This window comes from Phyllobates terribilis, unplaced genomic scaffold (assembly GCF_046119375.1).
Source record: "Phyllobates terribilis strain yellow unplaced genomic scaffold, ASM4611937v1 Scaffold_2__4_contigs__length_985480577, whole genome shotgun sequence".
In the NCBI taxonomy this organism is placed as follows: Eukaryota; Metazoa; Chordata; class Amphibia; order Anura; family Dendrobatidae; genus Phyllobates; species Phyllobates terribilis.
Genome location: NW_027362762.1, coordinates 220,849,796 through 220,870,909, shown reverse-complemented (window position 1 = coordinate 220,870,909; position 21,114 = coordinate 220,849,796). Strand labels below are relative to the sequence as shown.

Genomic DNA, 21,114 nt, shown 5'->3' with positions numbered 1-21,114 from the left:
AGATTTTACAATCAGGGTTTTATCAGCAATTTTCACTGCTGAAAAAATAAATAATTGCAAAGCTTCTGCTACACATTGCAATGTTAATCAAGAACAGCACAGGGATTGCACAAACACCATAGACTTGCATAGCTAATTTTGATTTGGGAAACGAATCAAAGAAGGATATATCGCTGTGATTTTTCGGCACATGCACAGTTCGCAAAAAAAAAAAAAAAAAAAAAAAATTATATATATATATATATATATATATATATATATATATATATATATATATATATATATATATATATATATATATATATACATATATATATATATATATATATATATATAATCTCTCAACTAACTGGACTGCCTGGCTCCACCCTTCATACACAGTACAAACCAAAAGTTTGGACACACCTTCTCATTCAAAGATTTTTCTGTATTTTCATGACTATGAAAATTGTACATTCACACTGAAGGCATCAAAACTATCAATTAACATATGTGGAATTATATACTTAACAAAAAAGTGTGAAACAACTGAAAATATGTCTTATATTCTAGGTTCTTCATAGTAGCCACCTTTTGCTTTGATGACTGCTTTGCACACTCTTGGCATTCTCTTGATGAGCGTCAAGAGGTAGCCACTGGAAATGGTTTTCACTTCACAGGTGTGCCCTGACAGGTTTAATAAGTGGGATTTCTTGCCTTTTAAAAGGGGTTGGACCATCAGTTGTGTTGTGCAGAAGTCTGGTGGATACACAGCTGATAGTCCTACTGAATAGACTGTTAGAATTTGCATTATGGCAAGAAAAAAGCAGCTAAGTAAAGAAAAACGAGTGGCCATCATTACTTTAAGAAATGAAGGTCAGTCAGTCCGAAAAATTGGGCAAACTTTGAAAGTTTCCCCAAGTGCAAATGCAAAATCCATCAAGCGCTACAAAGAAAGTGGCTCACATGAGGACCGCCCCAGGAAAGGAAGACCAAGAGTCACCTCTGCTTCTGAGGATAAGTTTATCCGAGTCACCAGCCTCAGAAATCGCAGGTTAACAGCAGCTCAGATTAGAGACCAGGTCAATGCTACACAGAGTTCTAGCAGCAGACACATCTCTTCAACAACTGTTAAGAGGAGACTTTGTGCAGCAGGCCTTCATGGTAAAATAGCTACTAGGAAACCACTGCTAAGGACAGGCAACAAGCAGAAGAGACTTGTTTGGGTTAAACAACACAAGGAATGGACATTAGACCAGTGGAAATCTGTGCATTGGTCTGATGAGTCCAAATTTGAGATCTTTGGTTCCAACCACCGTGTCTTTGTGCGACGCAGAAAAGGTGAACGGATGGACTCTACATGCCTGGTTCCCACCGTGAAGCATGGAGGAGGAGGTGTGATGGTGTGGGGGTGCTTTGCTGGTGACACTGTTGGGGATTTATTCAAAATTGAAGGCATACTGAACCAGCATGGCTACCACAGCATCTCGCAGCGGCATGCTATTCTATCCGGTTTGCGTTAAGTTGGACCATCATTTATTTTTCAACAGGACAATGACCCCAAACACACCTCCAGGCTGTGTAAGGGCTATTTGACCATGAAGGAGAGTGATGGGGTGCTACGCCAGATGATCTGGCCTCCACATTCACCAGACCTGAACCAATCGAGATGGTTTGGGGTGAGCTGGACCGCACAGTGAAGGCAAAAGGGCCAACAAGTGCTAAGCATCTCTGGGAACTCCTTCAAGATTGTTGGAAGACCATTTCCGGTGACTGCCTCTTGAAGCTCATCAAGAGAATGCCAAGAGTGTGCAAAGCAGTCATCCAAGCAAAAGGTGGCTACTTTGAAGAACCTAGAATATAAGACATATTTTCAGTTGTTTCACACTTTTTTGTTAAGTATATAATTCCACATGTGTTAATTCATAGTTTTGATGCCTTCAGTGTGAATGTACAATTTTCATAGTCATGAAAATACAGAAAAATCTTTAAATGAGAAGGTGTGTCCAAACTTTTGGTCTATACTGTATACAGTGCCTACAAGTAGTATTCAACCCCCTGCAGATTTAGCTGGTTGAGACATGCGGAATTAACTTGGCATTGTGACATTTGTACTGTAGATCAGCCTGGAAGTGGGAAATGCACTGCAGCAAATTTTGTTTTTGTTTTTTTTGTTTTTTTTTAAAACGTTAAAAGTTAATTCAGAGTGTCATTTATTATTCAACCCCTCAAACCACAAGAATTCTGTTTGGTCCCCCTAAAGTATTAAGAAGTAGTTCAGGCACCAAGAATAATGAGCTTCACATGTGTGGATTAAAGATCTCTTTTGCCAGCCTTTTCTGACTATTTAAGACCCTCCCCAAACTTGTGAATAGCACTCAGACATGGTCAACATGGGAAAGACAAAGGAGCATTCCAAGGCCATCAGAGACAAGATCGTGGAGGGTCACAAGGCTGGCAAGGGGTACAAAACCCTTTCCAAGGAGTTGGGCCTACCTGTCTCCACTGTTGGGAGCATCATCCGTAAGTGGAAGGCTTATGGAACTACTGTTATCCTTCCACGGCCTGGACAGCCTTTGAAAGTGTCCTCCCGTGCCGAGGCCAGGCTTGTCCGAAGAGTCAAGGCTAACCCAAGGACAACAAGGAAGGAGCTCCGGGAAGATCTCATGGCAGTGGGGACATTGGTTTCAGTCAATACCATAAGTAACGTACTCCACCGCAATGGTCTCCGTTCCAGACGAGCCCGTAAGGTACCTTTACTTTCAAAGCGTCATGTCAAGGCTCGTCTACAGTTTGCTCATGATCACTTGGAGGACTCTGAGACAGACTGGTTCAAGGTTCTATGGTCTGATGAGACCAAGATCGAGATCTTTGGTGCCAACCACACACGTGACGTTTGGAGACTGGATGGCACTGCATACGACCCCAAGAATACCATCCCTACAGTCAAGCATGGTGGTGGCAGCATCATGCTGTGGGGCTGTTTCTCTGCCAAGGGGCCTGGCCATCTGGTCCGCATCCATGGGAAGATGGATAGCGCGGCCTACCTGGAGATTTTGGCCAAGAACCTCCGCTCCTCCATCAAGGATCTTAAGATGGGTCGTAATTTCATCTTCCAACAAGACAACGACCCAAAGCACACAGCCAAGAAAACCAAGGCCTGGTTCAAGAGGGAAAAAGTCAAGGTGTTGGAGTGGCCTAGTCAGTCTCCTGACCTTAACCCAATTGAAAACTTGTGGAAGGAGCTCAAGAATAAAGTCCACATGAGACACCCAAAGAACCTAGATAACTTGGAGAAGATCTGCATGGAGGAGTGGGCCAAGATAACTCCACAGACCTGTGCCGGCCTGATCAGGTCTTATAAAAGACGATTATTAGCTGTAATTGCAAACAAGGGTTATTCCACAAAATATTAAACATAGGGGTTGTATAATAATTGACCCACACTTTTATGTTTAAAATTTAATAAAATTCAACTGAGCAACATAACTTTTTGCTTTGTAAGATTTATGCTTCTGTTCATAAAACCTACTCTCGTTTGCAGTTTGAAGGCTCTAACTTATTTGCATCTTATCAAACCAGCTAAATCTGCAGGGGGTTGAATACTACTTGTAGGCACTGCACATATCTCTATCTATGCTTTTCTAGCCTTGGTTTTCACTGAACACGTAATATATATATATATATATATATATATATATATATATATATATATATATATATATATATATATATATATATATATATATATATATATATATATATATATATATATATATATATATATATATATATATATATATATATATATATATATATTACGTGTTCAGTGAAAACCAAGGATAGAAAAGCATGTGAAAAACGAATGTCTAAATGAGTCCTTAGAAGATACATGTATGTTTCTGTCCCTTTATTCTTGATATTTCTACAACTTCAGCAGAAATAAAACAGGTTCTAGTAGAGCAGATTTTAGTACAATTCTCTCGTAGCACTAACTGCCAAAGGGCAATGACTGCTGACATGTAACATCTCTAGAGGCTACTGCCACTGACAACTTCTATTGTAGGACACAAGAATAAGCCAAGGTTGATCTTAAACTACATATTCCTTTTGTTTCGCAAGTAAAGGAGTATCTGACAGGTGCTCCCTTCCCTCCCTCTAAAGTAGGCCAAACAAAATATCTATTCATGCTCATCGTCATCAGTGCCTTTGTAAGAGAAAGGATGATTCCACGAATGAGTGTTTGGCCTACTACCGGCCCATGTAAAAGGGTTCTTAGACTTGTAAAGTCAACCAACAATCACAGAGAGTGAAGCGGCCGCTGATTGAGTGTAAAGCTCACGTGACATAACATGGGACCCCCAGGAGACGAGGCGCCAATGTCATAAAAATGGCACCAGCACCGGAGGAAAGTAGATGCGGTTATTATTTTATATGAGGAAAATACCAATTGAAAATGGATTGTCAGAGTAGTGGACAACGCTGTTAAGTTCTAGTAGTTCCTATGTATGGAAGTGCCCAAGGAGGAGTTACCAAAGTAGTTTTTCCCCTCTGGGGGCATGTACTTCTTCCCTTGTATGATATTGACGAATCATAAATAGGCAGCAATATATCATGGAAAAAAGATCACAGCCCCTCAATAGCTTAAAGCAGGCTCTCATGTGCGATACATGTAATGACAGTCTGCGTTCACTGATCTCAGAGCAGAGTTCTAGGAGATTCCAAAATGCTGGGAGAAAAGTAGGATTACTAATACTTCTTTAGCTTTCATTTCACAGCAGTAAGTGTAGGAGGGGCAGTACAGCAGAAATGAGCTTTGACCAATTACAAACACGTCTGAAGTTGCAGCTCTCCTTTCACAGTACAGTCTGATGCATCTCCCTCCCCCATTCTGACTGTTGAATGACAAAAGGTGTTTAACCACACACAGCATTGCAGGAAGATCAGTGAAAACAGGGCTGGTATTACATGCCTTTTTAAGGCACCTATATAAATCAGAAATCTGTTGGCTGAATGAACATTTGCAAAACCGAAATAAGTGAATTGGATTACAAGTTGGTATACATGCAACGTGTAGGCGCATGTTCACACTGTGGCCATTTCACAGACAAAACCCAAGATAGAAACAAAATGAACATATAACCTTATGTAAGTAAAAGGCAATAGTGCATATAAATAATAGTACTTTAGTAAACACGGTTTTTGATAAAAAAAAAAACCTCAAAAGCCATCCCACCAACGCTAAGGTGTACCCAATCGGGACGGTCGTAATCTCTAGTATTAAACGCTTACAATGTGTCAAAAATTACTTTAATGTGAATAAGGACCAAGAAGGACCAGGGCCCGACTATGGACACCCAGCAAAAAAAAAGTTTTAAAAAGCTGGTAATTGTACTTGAGTAACTATAGAAACATATGACTAAAATATCTAAAAACACAGCAAACTTTGAGAAAACCAAAATTTTTGTCAGTCTCAAAACTTTTAGGCCACAACTGTATATTCTGTCTGAATACATGTGGCAATCGCTTTATCATTGTATTACTAAACTGGGGACATTCATTGTACAAGGTAACTCACAGATCACATGGCCAGGATTCAGCAGATCTCATTGTCACTGATAATGGAAAAGCAGTTCCATAGAAAGCGCAAATGGAGAAGTTGCACAAAAGTTACTGCTCATTTTACAGATAAACAGAACTTGGGTTCCCCACCCAGACAAACAAATGAGGCAGCCGGGCAGCTGTCCTATTTTCACTCCAAGGTCCGCAGGAGACTGGAGGTGAACACATCACACAGTGCCTTAGCCATTAAACACATTTGCCATTAGTAATTGTGAATCAATACTGTATATATGGTGCACAAATGTATATACAGGGCGTAATCTGAGAAATAACAAAATGAAACTGGTGTAGGTCGGATCAGCAATCTGACATCCATGTAGAGTGACAGAATGTTCCCTAAGGCTATGTGCCCACAATGCTGAAATGCTCCGGATTTTTCCTGAGCGTTCCTGTATCTCCCTGGCAGAAAAAACGCATGCGGATTGTACATGCATTTTTCCTGCCAAGGACAAGCGGATGTAAAGCGTTCTTCACTTGCATTTCCGCATGCGGGTTGTCAAGCGCTTTCCAAGCGATTTTAGCATCACTTGGAAAACTGCTTGACAACTTGGTCACACTATATAAATCCATGCAACCGGCATGGATTTATATAGTGTGACCGAAAGAATGGTAAAAAATAAATATTATATTTACCTTCTGATGGCCCCCAGTGTCCTTATCCGATCCGTCTGGTGTCCCGCGGTGGTCTAAAAGGACCTTCCATGACGTCATCTAGTCATGTGACGGGTCACGCAACCGCCGACGTCAGAGGTCGCGTGACCCGTCAAATGACTAAATGACGTCATGGCAGGTCCTTTTAGACCATCGCGAGCTGCCGGCGAGCCAGGACGCATCACTAAGGAGACCGGGGGCCATCAGAAGGTAAGTATAATTATATTTTTTATTTTATTCTTTTTTTTTTTTTTACAGTTACTATGGTACTCGGGTCTGGAGGAGAGTCTCCTCTTCTCCAAACCCGAGTGCCATCTGCACATTGAACCGCATGATATCCGCATCTGCACGAGTAGCGATGCGGATATTATGCGATTCAATGCAAGTCAATGGCGGCAAAAATGCTGCGATTCTGCAAAATAATTGGTAGTACTGCATTTTTTTCCGCAATGATAAACCGCAGCGGAAATTTGCACAGCACATGCGGATTATCATTGGGGAACATTGCAGACCTTCTACCAAGCGTTTTTTAAGCATTTCTGAAGCGGAATTGCCGCTGCAGAAACGCTTAAAAAACGCATAGTGGGCACACAGCCTAAGACCACATTCTCACATCCGTGTCTCACAGTCCATGATGCATTTATGTGGCTGTCAAGTTCAGGTCAGAAGATCCATGGCCAGTCCGTGCATCTATATCACAGATCAACTTAGGCTTCATTCACACGCACCTGACAAGAAAACAAATTCTTCATCCACGTGCTGGATCCAATCTTCATTTATTTTTAAGGGGTAACATTTCCCCTTGTTAAGAGTGCCATGTCAGCATAAGACGACTTGTAGGCCATTTAATTATCCACTGGGAATTAAAACTTCCAAATAGCCTCTTCAGTGTTAAAGGACTCGAACTCTAGTGCCATCACAGACATGGCACTCTCCACAAGGAGAAACATTACCCCTTAGACACCCTGTCAGATGCCGCTCACCTAGCATTGTAAGATAGTTTCACTCAGATCTTAGCATCACATTAAGGCCACGGCCCCACTCCTGAGTATTTGTTCTCAGGAGTGGGAACCAAAACCAGGTGAGGAACAATCAGAGAAAAGGTATAATAGAAACAAGTCACCAATTCTGCATTTATCACCCACTCCTGGTTTTGGCTCCCACTCCTGAGAAAAAACACTGACCAAATACTGATAGTGGGGCCGTGGCCTAAAGCCCAAAGATACTATTATGGGCTCACTTGGTGAGGTGGGTGATCTAAGCAGTAGCTTAGTGTGAGAAACAAGGACCAAAGGCAATGGCACAACAGGCAGGACTTGCTGCACTGCAAGCGGATCAGTGAGGACCAGGACTAAAGGTTATCAAGGCAAACAAAAAAAATGTAAGCAGAAAACCCAAGAAGACTTAGCGCCAAGATTGTGCATATACATAAGAGCTGTGGATGTATAGTCAGTCCAGGACATTCAGCAATCAAATGGCTAATGGCAGAGTTGTATGCAATCAACAGATTGATGGTTATCACAGGCAGTAGTGATGAACAGACAAACTAGATACTATCTTGCAGAAAAGATTACACACTGTTGGAGCAGGGTAGTAGTGTGAACAGGGCAGTAATAGAGAAGAATTTTATGTTTACAGCAGATGAATTGTTAACTGGAGGTCTGAACCAGGAAGTACAGTAAAATCAAATAAATTCTAAAACAAGCAGGAGCTCACTGAAGAGATGATTAGCCAGCTGAGAGAAATGGATGGTGAGATCTAGAAATACTCATGGGTGATTGTAAAATTTACTAAATACTCAAAGCTGACCAAGTCGCATCAAAAAGCTTTGGGAGATGATGTTAAAGGGGTTCCATGAGTTCCTTGAGAAACAAGGCATGGACTACAACAAAGGGAAGCCATAATGGGAGAAGGGTCTGGCACTGGTATTGGGAAAATTGAGCAACAGATCATCTGGGGTCATACAGGCACTATTCAGGTCATCACCCCACTTACTAATAAGAGTATATTGCTCTCAGATTATCGCATTTAAGGGAGGGAACTCGGGGTCTTTTTTTAAGTTCTACTACAGGGGTGAAAAGATAAGCAGTTGCAGAACATTTATTGACATTCAGACAGGGGATATTTTTTGTCCATTTAGTTCTGGTGAATAAGGGAATATAGGTGTATCTAAGCATAAGCACAAGTGATGTATAAATTGTACACATCTTGACCTTTTATTTTGAGTTGATATTACGGTATATATATATATATAGGCTCAGACTTTGAGGCACAAGCATGATTTTTTTTGTATGGTTTACAACGCATTAAACGAGGGCACTCTTGAATATAAAAAAGTGGTGGCTATTTCATCGTGTGACAGAAATTTACTTTAAAAAATATATGGATATGGGCAGTAGTGTAGCCTTAAAGCATTGTGGGAACTGAAGGGTTTTAGCTTTGATAAAGATCACTGCAGCAATCGAAATGAGTCTCTCTTCCTCTGGATCGAGTGCGGTTCAGGAGCACTTTAGGTCTTAAATATGGACTAAATAAATCTTGGAATTCTTAAGAAGCTGGAACATTCCTTCATTTTTGGTGTCTACCACGTCTAATCAGGACGGAGCTCCATGCATCTGCTGTGGCTGTCGGTGAGCTGGCTTTACTGTGTTTGTATGGGGTTATAATCTGATTTGCGTTTGTCAAAATTGTCCAGACAGAGAAAAGATTAATGTTTGTAATTAAACTGGTTACAGACATGAGATTTCGACTGCGTTCACGTGCAGGAGGTCACACTGAGGCTGAAAACCGCAACAGCCTTAGGCCGCGTGCCCACGTTGCGTATTACAAGCGTATATGCTGCAGAATTTCCGCAGCGTAAACGCATGTATATCCGCACCCCATGGTCCCCAATGGCATTCCGCAATGTCAATGCCCATGCTGCGGATTTTTCCGCAGCGTATATGCTGCGGTCAAAAATCCACAGCATGTTCATTAATTTTGCGTTTCCGCATGCGGAATCAATGTGCGGATGGTACCCAAGTCTGGAGAAGAGGAGACTCTCCTCCAGACCTGGGTACCAAAGAACCTGTAAAAAAAAAGAAAAAATAAAGTTTATACTTATCTTCTGATGTTTTCCCTCCGTCGCGCTGTTGTGTGAAGGACCTGCCACGTCATTGAGTCATGTGACCCATCACATGACTCAATGACTTCACCGCAGGTCCTGCACACAACAGGGTGAGCCGCTCAAGACTCCGGACGGGGCAGAGAATGCATTGGAAAGTGAGTATAAACTTTATTTTTTTATTTTTTACCATTCTGATTCTTTTTTTTAACTATTACTTGGTCACACTATATAAATCCATGCCGGTTGCATGGATTTATATAGTGTGAACAAGTTGTCAAGCACTTTCCAAGTGATGCTAAAATCACTTGGAGAAGTGCTTGATAACCCGCATGCGGAAATGCATGCAAAAACGCTGCAAAGACGCCTCACAAACGCTTCTACCTGGCGGGAAAACCGCATGTAAAATCCGCATGCAATTTTCCCGCCAGGGAGAAGCGTAAAAAATATGCTTCAGTTCCGCAACGTGGGCACTTAGCCTCATACTTTCCATTTCCAATAAAGGTATGTGCACAATTTGAGCATTTGTAGCAAATTTTTAGTGTAAAATCTGCATGGGTTTTTTTTTTTATGCGTTTTCTTTCCCCATTCATTTGAATGGGAGGGAAAGTATTGCAAAAACAATGAAAGAATTGACATGCTGCAGATTTGAAAAAAAAAAGCTTTGAGAGTTCAAATTCCCAAGGAAAAAATAAGCAGCACGTGCATCAGATTTTCAAAAACTCATTCACTTTGCTGGCACTGTAAAGTGCAGTGTCGTTGACCCTTAAAATACGCAAAAAAAAAAAACACGCTGCAAAAACGCCCTTATAATCTTACAAGGAAACAGATGTATCGCCTGTGAGACTGAACAGCTGATTGAAATGGCACCGTGGTTTTTCAAGGTAAAACATTGGTTTTCTTGCAAGATAAAGTCATTGTGTAGGGAAATAGCATAAAGACCAGGGCTGTGGAGTCGGTAACCAAACCTCCGACTTCTCAATTTCCATGACACCAACTCTGACTCCAAGACTCCGACTCCCTCATACATGGCTCATGTTTAAGTGATCAATTTACTGTAGCACAGATTCATCTCAGCTAAAAGTCTAGACCCTTAGATCAGGAATAGGACAGACATTTATAGGACATTTCATAACTTTCCCAAATTCTTATGAAAAAATATTCCCCACAAACTGCATTGTACTACTGAACCCAATTTATTATAGATTTTAGGAGTCGGAGTTGGTCCATTTTATACCGACTCCACAGCCCTGGTAAAGAAAGACCACAGCTGCACAAGGAGGTTTATATTCAGCTGCAGCACAACTGCTGCATATGAACACAGCCTTAACCAACCTTCCGATGCAAAACTGATCAGTGGCTGTTATTATAAAGTTTAATGGTCTGATAATCAGCCATCTTACCATAAATTACAAGTGACAATTATCTGCTGTGGTTGATAATTTTCAGAGTTTACTGACTGCCCCTTGGTTGTAGGCCATATACATGGATGAATATGGCCAATTGATAAGTAATGATAGGTCCTGTTTACAAAACTGTTCAACCCTATCAATCGATCAAAAGTGATCAGTTTTGCTATTATATTTCCACTGACCCCCAAGTATTCTTATTTTTCTTTTTTTATTTAGTCCACTATACAGTATTTGAGATATAGGCCTTTTTATTTAGTGCACCCAGTCTGCTCATTTTTAAGGGTTTTACTAAGGAGGTGTGGATCATAGGGTAATTGTATAGATCAGAGTGAGACACTCACCCAAGGAATCCTGTAAGCCATGCCTCCTTGCAAACACCATAGAAATGAGTATACTGGGCGCACTCAATAAAAAGGACCATATCTGATTAAAAAAAATAAAATACTTGGGAGCTGCGGAAAAAAAATATAAGAGCAAAAACTAGCAACTTTTCACCTTGTAACAGGTTCTCTAAGCTTATGTGTTTGCAAAGATCATCTCATGTGAATGATTGGAATTAGGAAGAGTGCAAAGAGGTTTTCCAAGTGTAATCTTTCTTTGGTTTATTCTTTGGATAGTTCATCATTATTAGATCTGGAGGTCCGACACCAGGCACCCCCAGCGGCGGATGGATGTACACAGAGCTGACAGCACAGCTCTGTTCATGGTGTAGTGACTGTTCTCAGGTGCTGCAAAAAACAAGGACATGAGAAGAAACTGACTAATGTGTCCATGTGCTGTAGGTGTAAGCGACATAACATGGATGTGGAAATACCCTACGTTATTGACATGGATTACATTTAAAAGAAAAAAAGTTAATCCAAAAGATGCAGAGTCAGCAGCTCCTTGGATGAACTTCTTGTTAAAAGATGTTGCAATTCCCTGACCTTGACTTATGAACAAAAAGTGATACACGCTGCGACTTTAGCTCAAAACATCACAAGACACAGAACAAACTGGTGTGTATCGGCTGCTGACTACTGCGGCCCCATAGAAGCCAGTCACCGTAGATGGAGGCTAGCCAATAGTCCTAAAGGCATTTCTATATGCCTTTAAAGGGAATCTGTCGCCCCTGGGAGATACCAGACCTCTACTATGGGCATACAGGTTATAGAAAAGTAAATCTACACATACCTGTATGGCCCATAGTAGAGGTCTGATTGCAGAGAAATCTGTTTTTATAAACTCCGAGCTGCACAGGCTTGGCGTCCGGGGGACGCCAAGAAAGGGCCCTGTGACGTGCACTGTGCTCCCTGACTTCTCGGGCATGCACAAAGCACCGCTCACATAGAGCTCACATAGAGCGCCCAATGCAGGATGTCACTCCCCCCCCCCCCCCCCATATAACGCCCAATGCAGGATGTCACTCCCCCCCCCCCCATATAACGCCCAATGCAGGATGTCCCCCCCCCATATAACGCCCAATGCAGGATGTCCCTTCCCCCACCGTATAATGCCCCATGCAGGATGTCACCCCTCCCTCTTTGTAATGCCCCATGCAGGATGTCACCCCCCCTCTCTTTAAAATGCCTCATGCAGGATGTCACCCCCCCATATAATGCCCCATGCAGGATGTCACCTCTCCCCCCTCATATAATGCCCCATGCAGGATGTCCCTTTCCCCCACCGTATAATGCCCCATGCAGGATGTCACCCCCCCTCTTTGTAATGCCCCATGCAGGATGTCACCCCCCCCTCTTTAAAATGCCTCATGCAGGATGTCACCCCCCATGCATGATGTCACCCCCCCCCATATAATGCGCCATGCAGGATGTCACCCCCCTATATAATGCCCCATGCAGGATGTCACCCCCCATATAATGCCCCATGCAGGATGTCACCCAACACCCCCATAATGCCCCATGCAGGATGTCACCCAACCCCCCCATATAATGCCCCATGCCTCTGTACATAAAAAAAAAAAAAAATCAAATACTCACCTCACTCCTCTTCACCTGCTGCTGCTGCTCTGAACTCCAGCGTCGCCCCACTCTGCGCTGCCTGTCTTGGCTCAGGGGAGGGCGCGGTGGAAAGACGTCACCACACCCTCTGACTTGAGACGTCACAGGGAGCGCAGAGCAGATCCACTGTCTTCCTGTTGAGGCACAGGCACAGGGAGAGGTAAGTATCCGGCTGCCGGGGTCCTGAGCAAGCGGGGGAGAAGAGTGGGCGCTGGCACCGCTCTCCTCCGTCCATAGCCCGGTGGGGTGCTCGACCGCGAGTGGGCCCCGTCTGCTCAGGGCCCCGGCTCTTGCCTGGGTGCTGACGCCAGCCCTGATGGGGGATATTAACAGAATTGGAGGACATTACCCCTATAACAGTGTCAGCAGCAGACCCCCTCCCCCTTAACAGTGCATCATGACCACATTTTTTCCTATTTTCCTCCTCTAAAACCTAGGTGCGTCTTATGGTCAGGTGCGTCTTATAGTCCGAAAAATACGGTATATGCTACGACTGATAACATGCTTGGAAACCTGTATGGCTGCCTCTTGGCACATACTTATACTTGCTTTGAAAAGGATGAGATAAATGCTATTTTTAATCCTTGGTACCTTACTATTTCTGAAGTCTCTACCACCACTTGCAACATAGAATGAATCCAAGCACCATCTCCCATATGAGGTTAGTTAACTTGACATGAAGCGAACTGAGCTGAAATCCTTCTTCTCTATTGGAAAAAAAAAAAGTTGCAAAATCTTGATTTATATGAAAGGAAAAATAAAGTAAAATGGCATATGGTAACTTGTCCTTAGGAATTCTGTTTCAGCAACCAGTGCTCTCTGCTGGACACCGAGAGAATAGTAGTAGTCCCCGGTACAGGAAGCCCTTTTATCCCTCTCAGGTTATACCATAAGTGATATTTAGTAGGGTATTGTCTAAGGTCCTGAGCAGAGAATGGATGCTTTACACACTCTGTGCAACAAACGGGCCAAAGCTTGCAGTACCAGGCACATCCACTAACAAGTGTATGGTGCTATGCCTAGTAAACAATGAAAGATGATCATCAGGAGGGCAGGGAGTCAGACCCCAGTAATTTCATACTAATGACTTATCCTTCAATTTTGTAATCCCAGATAACCCCATAAAGGAGTTTTTGATGCTCTGTATTTCCGCAGTACAAAAAGTGCAGCATCTTACAGTTCCAGCAAAGTGGATGGGATTTGTAGAGATCTCCTGCCCACTGGGCTTTTTTATTTCAATTTCTCTTGTAAGTACGCTGAGCTTTATGTGCAGATTTCTCATATAGAATTGCATTAGATGTGGAAAATCCGCAGGTAAATACAAATGCATTTTTAATGTAATTCTGCTGCAGAAACGCATTAAAAAACATAATTTCCGCACATGACTATACCAAACTTTTATCAAAGTCAAATACCAAGAAGTATCAAAAAGAAAGCAACTTTATTTAAAAATGATATACCAACAAGAGACAAAAACTAGATTACGCATGTTAAAAAAAAAAAAAGTGCACTAAAAAAAAATGCAATGAAAAAGAATAAGTAACTTATGGTAATTTAGTTGTTAGGTGCAAGGAATCTGCAACATCAAAAATGTACGCCTTACAGTGGGAAAGCAGCCTTATAGCTAAGCTATACACGACAGGTAGAATATACTGACCTCATTTCTTGCTGTGTATATAAAGGGTTAATAGAGGAGCTGTATGCCATGGTACAGACTGCCTCAGCTCCACCCATAGTGCACCCTGATGACCTATGGACTTTAATCACTGTGCTGAATGTCTCCAACAAACAAGCACCTGAGGGTGGCCCTGCCTTACTACCCATAGCATGTGCTGGAGAATCAGCAGGAGAATGGGAATGTATCCAGTGAGGAACAACAATAAAGAAAATCTACTTTCTATCCATCCATAGGATACTGGAATATAGAGCTTTCCTTATTGTTCCTGCAGCAAAACCCTCAGGCCTTATTCAGACTGCCGGGAGACACCTATGTGTTCTGTGCATGGATAGAACACGCACCCATTACCAGAAAAAATAATGGAGACACGTCCGACTCTGATCCCAGTCACCGATCAAAATCACCCATTCAAGTGTATGGGTCCATGAAAATCATAGACAGCACATGGATGGTATCGGCGTGCGACGGTGTGCCGTCCGTGATTAATACTGTCATGAATAGCAGACGGGTTGTTTTTTTTCAGACGCAAAAAACACTGATGAAACACTAATGGTAAAACTGACACTGACCAAACACTGATGAAAACTCAACAATCATGCATCACGGTCTGAGTGTGGGCTGCAATACACAGACGGCCCACAAGCATACATGAGGTTGTCAGGTTCAGGTCAGGGAGCCATGTCCATTCCGTGCTTCAGGGTACATACCTGGACACATGAATTCAGCCGAATGCTACATCCATGTAGAACGGAACACTTTCTGTTTTGCATCTGTTTTTTTTTCCTCATTCATTTTTAAAGCCTGAAGTAGGTAAACCGCCTGTACTGTTAGGGTACGTGCCCACGATGAGCAGCCACGCGGCTTCCGGCCTCATTATGCAAATGAGCGCCTGCAATTTATTTTTATTTTTTCATATGCGGACTTTCCTCACAGATCTTAGACCCACAAGAGAAATTGACATGCAGTGGGTCTGAAAGATGAGCCGCATGTCCGTGTCCGCTTGTCATCTGCAGGTGCAGAGACGCATAGTGGACATGGGATTTCTAGAAATCCCATACACTATGCTGTAACAACTGTCTGCTGTGGATTTGACACTAAACAACACGCAGCATTTCCTGATCGTGTGCACATACCCTGGTTTATTCATTGACCCTTATTAGTGAAAAAACAGAAGAAAACACAAATGGGACGCGGTCTCAAGTTTCTCATCCATTTTATACAGATCCCTGTAGATTTTAACAACCAAATCTGATCCACAAAGTGGAGGAGAATAGGACAGAAGTGTGTAAGGATGAAGGAGACTCGATGGCCCCACAGGCTGTCCGGCTTCAGACGTGTATGGGGTCTGTATACCAGATGCAGCCCACGCACAATTTCTGGCACGCAGCAGTCTCTGTGAAATTCTTACAAAAAAAATGCTAAAAATTATAGTAAAACAACCAGACAAGGACGACATACATACAAACATCTGGAGGGGCAGGTACTTCTCAGCATTGTGTGTGCCACTATATGTATGACATGGCAGCTTCCACGAAGTGGCCGGGGCTGACGCTTGTGTGGTGACAGAATTACACCTAGATCGGCTGTAAAATTCTCCACAAACTCCAACAATTCAATAACCTGCGAGGTCCGCTCATTCTGGAAACTCCCCAGACTTTACTGGTAAACCACAAGCTGACCTGACAGCAGTGTGAATAACAGCATATCCCAATCCTCAGCTTACTGTAACGCTTCACCTTGCGGGGGGACACCTGTTCCCTGGATTAAAGTGGCGCTCCACCTTAGACAACATCCGTCATCTTGGTAAAATCTCAGAATCTATTAAGATTAAAGAAATGTGGCCAACTCCTTTAATTCTGAAATGTGGAAATCCCTTCTCCTGCCATGTGTGAGCTGCATGTGGTCGGGACAGGTCTTCTGCCTCTGACAGTAAGCAGAGGTCATGAAAGAGTTAAAGTGAAGCGCAAAATAGAAAGATGCACAAATGTAACCAAAACTGACAGTAATGGAAAGTGAACAGTTTAGGTGGGACCCTCATGATCTAATACTCCGTGTCACACTCACTGACAAACCATGACACTTGCCATTGGGGAGAAACAGGAAATTATGTCACATTGATCCATGTAGAAGAGACATCTGTGCCAGGAAGACAGCGAAAGTCTGATTCTGAGGCCTCAAGAATCGGCTCAATGGGAGATAGTGTATATAATGGCGTTACAGAAATGGTCCCCTCACAGCCGGGGACGTTACTCTGCAGCACGGAGCAGCAGTTTTCTTGCCCACGTCACATAGACCCATCAACAAAATACTGGCAGCTCTTCACTCGGCCATTCTCCTGGGCAGTATAACATTAGGCCTGAAGCCCCCGGGGTATCTACAGTACCTGACACCCTGCATAGCCACTGTCTATAGTGTCATATTATGGATCTGCTATTAGTACAGCTGAATATAGAGATTATATTACAAGGGGTCAGCTACCTGCAACAGCCCACTGCAACTCCCAGCATTTCCTGGCCAGCTCATGCAGGGATTGTAGTTTATAGCAGCTACAGTGCCACCTATTACTGACCCCTGCTCCCATATATGCTCCATCAACCAAATGTACAAGCAAGTAAGGGGTACTTGGAGAGATGTAAAATTCTGCACACAGGTAGCAGGAACGCTAAAATAAGGAACACTTGCTCATCCTCTGTTGCGAGGCTGTGTCCCTGCCGCTATACAGTGACTGCGGACATCACAGCCTGTATACCCCACGTGATGTGTGCAACCAATAAAGGGCACCAGCATTATACGGCCTGGAACTGCGGAGGTCAGTGATTGGCGGGGCACGGCCTGCGACGTCTGCAGCCAATCAATGTAAACAGTACACCGGCAGGAATGTGGCGCTGGAACCGGCATCGAGGATCATTTCATTATTTTACATATCTCTGAGAACACTTTAAGCAGATTAATGTGTCAGGTTTTTCAAATCCTCATCAAAAAACTAATTACATTTTCCCAGGCTATACTAGGCCAGACCACTGCAGACGACCACCTTCTCCCACCATTACTATATCACTCACACGAGCATACAACTCAGATGAGTGTTCTCCCATGTTTTATCAAACAGCACTCGGATCAATGTTATATTATGCAGCAGTGCAGATCTGCTATTTTTTTTTTCTGGAAAAAAATTGATGGCTTCGTAAATCGGCTCATCTGCACTCATTCAAGTCTATGGGTGCGTGTAAAATATCAGACTGCACTCGTGTGCCATCTGAGTGCAGTCCAACAGCCACAGAATGGAGAAATGGATGTTCTGCTCCTCACCTATGATACAATTATCTCATCCCAGAGAATCAGATAACAGGAAACGGACATTCAGATCATAGTTTGATCGGAGTATCAGTAACATAATCAATCCAATTCTCGAGCATGAGAGAATATATGCTAGTGTGACCCCGACCAGAAAGAAAAGAATATATAGATTGATAGATAGAAGTTTTGGTCAGTGTAAACTGCATCTGTTTTCATGATCATGCTCGGCGTACATGGAGAGTACTAGGAACTTTCCTCAGAAAGGCAGAGGGCTGTAAGTGAATTCCCCAGAATGACATCTCTTCCAGGCAGCTCTGCTGAGGGCGGTGGTAGCTGAGATCTGGCAGATCGCACTTACAGCAGCCAATCTCAGGCTGCCATGTCTATTTACAATCTGAACACAGCCCACGTAGGGACCTCTCCCAGTCACATGACCGCTATTCCCAGCAACCGGCTGGAACGCTGCGGTGATTTTCCAGGGAAATCCCAGACTGGGAGGAAAGAACCCAAGCAAACATGTCATGTGAAACATCAGAGAGGACACAGGCGGAGGAGCCGGGCTCGCTGCTGTGATATCAGTGCAGGGCAGCACATGGATACCGACCTCTACAAATACTGAGAAATTATTCATTTACACCAATCAATACGCTCTTTGTTTAAAGTGGGACCTTTGTATTAACCCTCTCGTAGAGGACAGGACTGGTCTGTTAGCTCCATCAGCAGAGCAAAGTGACCCCGGGGCTTCTACCAGAGTGCACGGGACTTTCCCCAATGATCAGGGTGCGGACATCCCTTAGGGTATGCGCACACAGGGGTTTTTGGAGGAGTCTGCTCCAAAAGATGTCTGAAAAGTCGCTGGAAAGATTCCTTATTTCTATTGTAAGCCACTGTGCTGCTCATACATTCAGTGTTTTCCTCCAACTTGTGGGATAAAAAAGCCTGATGGTCACTTCCCTGAACCCTCCTCCCCTGATGGAATCCGCTCTGAGCTAGGTAATGGCCAATCAAAAGGCTGCAAAAAAAAAACTCCAAAACTGCTTCAGGAAATTAAAAACTCCTCCAAAAACTCCTCGCAGAAGGAACGTTTCCTGAAGTGGTTTCCACTAACGAAACGTGTTTTTCACCGCCTGGAAGAACTGCTTTGTACATATACCATCACTGGGGAAGCTCATACATCTGTACAGATGCCAAACTGATAGGCATTTCTACACTGAATCGGCAATAAACGGTAATGAAGAAATGATCTTCCTACGATACGTGGAATTCATCATGGCCACAGTCACAGTCCTGCAGGACATAACACCTTATCTGGGTGACAGATGCTCAGTAACATCACATAGTAGGCAGTTTTGTTCTCACACAACCCAGCAATGATATAAAGAATTACATTTCCTCCCACTTCTTCTCTACTAAAGAACCCTGTGTCAGTTTTTACTGCAGTTCTAGAATGCTATTCATTTAAAGGGGTTGCCCACTACTAAGCAATCCATTATTATTAGCCCGAGTTGCTGCATAAATGAAATAATAATTAAAAAAAAAAAAATCTATATTTACCTCCCGGACCGGCTCTTCAGCTCCGATTGATTGGAACAGTCACATAACCTTATTGATGTCGGGAGACAAGACTGAGAGTGGAGCTGGTCTGGGAGGCATGTATAAAATATTTAAACGAAAATGTACGTGGCATCCCGGAGCTATTACTAAGGGGATGTCTGGTAGTAGATGACCCCCTTTAATTGGGTTATATCACCACAGCAACCCCTGTATATACGCAGATGAATGTACATAACCATTCACTGGCTGTAATGGGCACAAGCACTCCCTAGAAGAGATAGCAAGAGACCCGGCCAGCAGCAAAGGATTGTTAGGCTAGTACAGTTTGTGGAGTTTTTTGGGAATTTTTTTTAAGACAATTTGTGGACAACATTGTAAATGCATGGTGTGCCCACAACTAAAGCAGGTGATGCCAGTTGACTTACAGCTGACAACCTGCTCCAATGCCTGTGATCAGAGTTATCTCCAATCCCGGTCATTTAATCCAGCAGATGTCACAGATCTAAATGGTTTGACAGAAAGAGTGGGCTCCTTTGTAAGGGTCTCGTTTCACAGACCGACTGGCAGCACGATATGACCGCTGATTGTCAAACCAAAGCAAACGATGCGCACTGAGTGATCTATAGTAGATTGATCAGTGCACAGACCGCTGTGTACACAGGACAATGCACTGCCAATGAACAAGTGTTATGAGCTGCGTCATTATTGGTGTTCTTTGCCCATTCCTTACCTAACCTCCAACAACAAAAAAAATTTCAATGAATTACATGTACCCCAAAATGGTAAAATAGTGCCTTTAAAAAAATGCAGCTCGCTTCACAAAAAAAAAAAGTCCTGCACTGATGGTAAAAAAATAATAATTTGTCCACATCCTTAATGGGGAGTCCCCAAAATAAACATTGATCACCTATTCACAGTATAGGTGATCAATAGCTGATTGGTGGAGCCCCCCCAGCGAACACCAGAAAAGAGGCCTGATCCCATCCCTCGTACTGATCCCCAGAAAAGAGGCCCCCGATCCCCCGTACTGATCCCCAGAAAAGAGGCCCCCGATCCCCCGTACTGATCCCCAAAGAAGCCCCCAATCCCCCCCATACTGATCCCCAGAAAAGAAGCCCCAATCCCCCCCCGTACTGATCCCCAGAAAAGAAGCCCCCAATCCCCTCCGTACTGATCTCCAGAAAAGAGGCCCCGATCCCCCCACTGCAGGTGTGGTGGTCGAGTAAGTGGAGTGCAGTGGACTTATTGCCCTCTGAATCAGGCAGCACAGGGGGCTACAGTTTGGGGGGGGGGGGAGGTAGCGATCAGACATTTATCACCTCTCTCCCTGGATAAGTGATAAATGTCTATTGTGTGAGGGGTTAAAGTGTTGTACAGGTGACAACAGGAACTCCAGCCATGCTGGGCTCATGTTTGGTTAAAAAAAAGTCAATATCTTTGCTAAAAAATGTATTTTGGCTCCTCGCTGCTGGGGACATTGCACAATACAGCTGCAAAATAGGGACAAAACATTGGCGGATTCCCATACCGGGAGTCGAACCCGGGCCGCCTGGGTGAAAACCAGGAATCCTAACCGCTAGACCATATGGGAGGCTGCGCACCCAGCCCGGCGCCGCGCACTCAGCCCTGCCCGCAGCACGTGACGTCACCCGTGACCGTTGTGTGACAGCGGCGCCCCGCACTATGTAGCGGCGTCACAAGCTCCTCTCAGCATCCCCAGCACCGGTGTCACAGCGGGAAAGTGAGAGGCGCCTCCAGTGCTTTGTGCCCCGTGCAGCCGGTTACAGTCTGTCACATTAACCCTCTCCGCACAACACG

General features: G+C 43.6%; 1 protein-coding gene and 1 non-coding gene across 4 annotated transcripts in view; both read right to left on the bottom strand.

Annotated features, from left to right (window-relative positions):
• ELF1 (E74 like ETS transcription factor 1) overlaps positions 1–21,114 on the bottom strand; it is a 114,622-nt gene that overhangs the window by 93,250 nt on the left and 258 nt on the right. The window lies entirely within an intron of this gene.
• Positions 20,816–20,887, bottom strand: TRNAE-UUC (transfer RNA glutamic acid (anticodon UUC)). Its single transcript has one exon. It is a non-coding gene; the product is annotated as a tRNA-Glu (tRNA).